The sequence below is a fragment of the Coptis chinensis genome, chromosome 6 (genome assembly GCF_015680905.1).
Source record: "Coptis chinensis isolate HL-2020 chromosome 6, ASM1568090v1, whole genome shotgun sequence".
NCBI classification, from domain to species: Eukaryota; Viridiplantae; Streptophyta; class Magnoliopsida; order Ranunculales; family Ranunculaceae; genus Coptis; species Coptis chinensis.
The window spans coordinates 7,859,738-7,864,463 of NC_141461.1; positions in this window are offsets into that span (position 1 = coordinate 7,859,738).

Here is a 4,726-nt window from a genome sequence, read left to right on the forward strand (position 1 = left end):
TTGGATCTACCCGGCCTTGGAACCGATGAAAGTCCCTTGATATTCCTTGGATCTGGCGAAAAGTGGACTCGACTCCCCTTGCCTTCTTTAATGGCAGATGCCCTCGAGTACTTCCAAGTCTCGGTCAACAGAGTAATGCCTTGGTTTGTTCGCAACGTCACATACATGCACATATTGGGCCGAAAGCACAATATATTGGTGACTTGAGGAAATCGAAGTTTTGGTAGCCAATAACCATATTAAGAACTTAAACAATCAGTTCTAGTGTTGGTCAGTACTCAGTATCGGCTTTGCTAGTGAACCAGCACGTACGTCCATAGTGATCAAGTTAGTACCACTGCTATCATTGCGTATTCCCAAATCCAATGTCTCACCAATCAATGTCGGGCTCTTCAATCCACAAATTTCAGTTCTGAATCCAGTACTGGGCAATGCTATTGTCGAGGCAGTTCTGGATATGTCAAGTTACAATGCAATTCGGATAGGCTGGGTATTATAGTTGACAATGTAGTTTCGGATTCTTCTGTCCACATAACAGTTTCGTTTGTTACTCGAGAGAACAGTACCGAACTTGGACTTTATGTGTTCCTTATTAGCTAGGAAGTGGAGTTCCGAACTTAGACAAGTTCCGAACGTGGAGTTCCAGGCAAGCTAGGAAGTGGTGTTCCGAACTTGGACAAGTTCCGAACGTGGAGTTCCTAACTAGCTAGGAAGTGGAGTTCCTGACTAGCTAGGAAGTGGAGTTCCGAACTTGGACAAGTTCAAAACGTGGAGTTCCTGACTAGCTAGGAAGTGAATTGAATTCCGAACTTGGACAAGTTCCGAACGTGGAGTTCCAGATTAGCTAGGAAGTAGAGTTTCGAACGTGGAGTTCCTAACTAGCTAGGAAGTGGAGGTTCGAACTTGGACAAGTTCCGAACGTGAAGTTCCAAACTAGCTAGGAAGTGGTGTTCTTTTCTCCTTATTTGTATAAATATGTATACACAGATTCCCCACTTTTCTCTTAGATGATGGTTGCACATTCGACCGTTGAAGGAAAATGACAAAAGTGTCGAATTATATTTTATACAAATTTATATTCCGAATCTTAGAAAAACAAGGCTTTGTAGGAAAATAGGGTTTGCTGTGTCAATTCCTGTAAATATATTTAGTTTTGTTAAGAAATAAGACTTTGTAGGAACGTAGGGTGTGCCCCTGTATTATTTCCTGTAAAGTCCTTAAATGATCTGATATCTAATGCATAAACCGACACTTATAAGCATAAGATATTAGAACTGCTCTTAGGAGGATAAAATCCAAGCTAAGTTAAACTTTCTCCATCACACAGGGAACAACACATGAGATCTTTCACTCATCATCCCGAGAAAGCTTTCTAAAGGTTCTGATACAACTTTGGCCAACATATGGGATCTCTCACCCCAACATCCAAAAAGTATCCCAGCAGAAAATTATAAAAGAAACAATGCTCTGAAAAGATAAATATAATTTTTATTGAGAATTGATTGGCATAGATCATGCCCCCAGTATAGTGGAAGCAGATCCAAATTTGTGAAAATTTTGTCTCTTAGAAGCTAAGAGTAGTGTAACATTACTTGAAAACAATACATGTTAGCATCGAGATTCACAGCTGGAGGATCTTTCATGAACATCTTGTTCCTGGTTAACTTCAAAGATGTCCTCATAAGGATAAGTTAAAGTGGTAAAGTCCCTATCCTGAGGGGGGTAATTTATTACTTCCGAACGTGTCACCAGTCTTCTGTCTCTTGGACTTATCTTGATAGGAATTCTTGTCGACTAACTTGTGCTCTGACTGTGGTTCCTCAGACTTCTTATCATTATAATGACTAGCAGAGCTCCTACCAACAGGAGCGGAGGTGACACTGGTTATCACTCTTTTGTGAGAAGATTCCCTATCCAATTGGTCTTCTTCCAGTTCCACATACTTATCGATCCGAGCTTGCAACTCTGTCATGTTCGTAGGCTTCTCATTCTTCAAGGACATGTATAGACCAGAAGTGGGATCTAACCCCTTTCTAAAGGCCACAATGGCGAGGGTCTCATCGACGTTGTCAACATGCAATTGAACCTTGTTAAATCTTTTGGTGAAATCTCTAATATGCTCGTCCTTTCGGATCTTCATGTCAAATAGTGCATTAACAGTTTTAATGTAGGGTCGGTTGTAGCTGAATTTCACAATGAAATTGATGGATAACACCTTAAACTCGTGAATGCTGCCCTTGGGCAGCTTCGTGTACCAGATGAGTGCCGAGTCTGTCAAACTTGAAGCAAAATACCGGTACAAATAATGATCTTTCTTAGAAAGACCCACCATTGCTTGACGATAAACGAGCACATGAGATACCAGATCTCCTTTGCCATTAAATTTAGAGAACTTCGGTGATTTATAATCATGGGGGATGTATCTACTCATAACATGTCGTGAAAAAGGAGTTCCAATGTCTCCCTTGATTGCTGATTGAACAACTGACTCATCCATCTTGGTTGGTTTCAACCTCGCAGAGTTCCAAAGATTTGCCTTGAGTTGTGTAAGAGTAGTCGGTTCATGAATTGGAGTTCTCTCGTTGTTGTACCTCGAACTTGGACTCTCATAGTTCTCATCTCGATAACAACGTGGTTCTGGTTCCCAAGATCGAGTGAAGGAGTTTGCAAAATTGGATTGGGGAACTGAGGGATTCTGAGGCAATGAAGGTTCCCTTGGAACTGAAAGTCTTCTTCGTACCGAGGGTGACCTTGATAGTTGTGGATTCTGGGAAAACACATTCGGACGTCCATCCCTCGTACCTCGAGAACTTGAATACCAAGAGAAGTCAGTTCCGTGTGAACTCGAGTGTCGGTTTGGATCCAATTCTGGATTATAATCCGAATTTGGTTGGTCGCTATGATACCCAACAAAGTAAGGGATATAAGGCGTAGGGACGTAACCCTCACCATGGTCGAGACTTGGTGGCCAGAACTGCCCCCTCGAGTTTCCATCAGTAGGCAACACCTTTGGAGGTGAACGACCCTCCGTGCGGTAGTAGTCTTGGAAAAAAACGCAAACGAGCCTCCTGCTGACCACGTTCGGCCATCACAATATCCATAACTGCTTGGTTGGTTATGGCAGATTGGGGAGTATCGTTGTTAGGCTCATCTTCTTCACGCCCCTGTCCAAAACGATGATCTCCTCAACGTTCAGATTGTTTTTGAGAAGTAACATGTGGGTTATTGATCTCGATTCCCCTCATTACCTTGATTCGCGTTGGCTCTTGTAATAACCATGATTTTGAATCAAAGTGAAGAAAAGAATTATTTATTTATTTTTTAAAAGAACAACAAACCCAAGAAAAATTGGTGGGTAGGAAAACCTAGAACCGAAAAAATTTCGACCAAGAAATCAAATCAATTATGTATGACTTCCCTACAGACGACGCCAATTGTGTGATGATTTTTCCTAATCTAGAAACACAAGTATTTTGTTGATGATCAAAGAACAATATGAAGTATTGGATCAGGAAGAATAAGGGATGTAGAAGATGATGAGTTGAACCACGATCTTTAATGGCTGCCTACGTATCTTGTGTATAGGAATCAAACTCAAAGCGTAGTTCAACTATTCTATTTATAAGAATAGATGAGGTTTTCAAATTAGTGTTTAACTAGGAGACCGTCTTTTGTTAAGTCTCATCTTGACTCTTCTAGAAGCCCCATTTTTCCCAAGTCAAATAGGTTTCCTTTATTAACTTAAATAACAGAAAAACATGTTTAGGTTCAGAGTAGTAGTTAGAACTCCGAGCATAGTAGTTGAGCTCCGGATTTAGAGTTCATAGTTAGGAGTTGGTTATACGAACCTACTAATCCAACTAGTTCCAAAGCCTACGAACCTACTCCGAACCTAGTAGTTGAGTTCCGGATTTGGAGTTCATAGTTAGGAGTTGGTTATACGAACCTACTACTCCAACTATTTCCAAAGCCCACGAACCTGCTCCAAACCTAGTAGTTGAGTTCCAGATTTGGAGTTCATAGTTAGAAGTTGGTTATATGAATCTACTACTCCAACTAGTTCCAAAGCCCACGAACCTGCTCCAAACCTAGTAAGTGTCTCACTTCCGAACCTAGGAAGTGAGAGGATTTAGACTTGAAATGTGTTCTGGTACTTTCTACCCACACCAAGATCATATCCGAGCCTTAAGAAGATGCTGCCACGTGTTACATATCTATTTGCTAAAATATGCACACACAGGACTGTAGCCTGTAGGAGAACTACACAAAATCTTTAGTGCAGATACAAGTACATAAACATTTAAGTCCAATTTGCTTTTTACAATAGCAAGGTTTCTTGAAGAGATACCCTTAATTTTATTTGTTAAAATACATAGCAATACTAGTTACTAGAACCATCAAGCAGAAAAACCCAATGAAGATGGAGTGGTAAAGGGATAACGACCATATCAATACTATAAAAGCAGGATAAATTTCAATCATAACTCCGAATGTAATCTAATTAACATCATAATTATACGTTTTTGATAGTCACCATAATTCACAACAACAACAACAAAGGCAGATAAACAAAAAAAAAAAATATAGAACTTTGGAAGGATTCCTTTACCATACAAGGTTAAGATAGCATCAGACAACTGCTTTTCAGAGTTTATTAAACTTCACCAGACAAATCTCTTTATGGAAATATTAATGCATTAACCTTGAAAGCACATATGTAATGAAT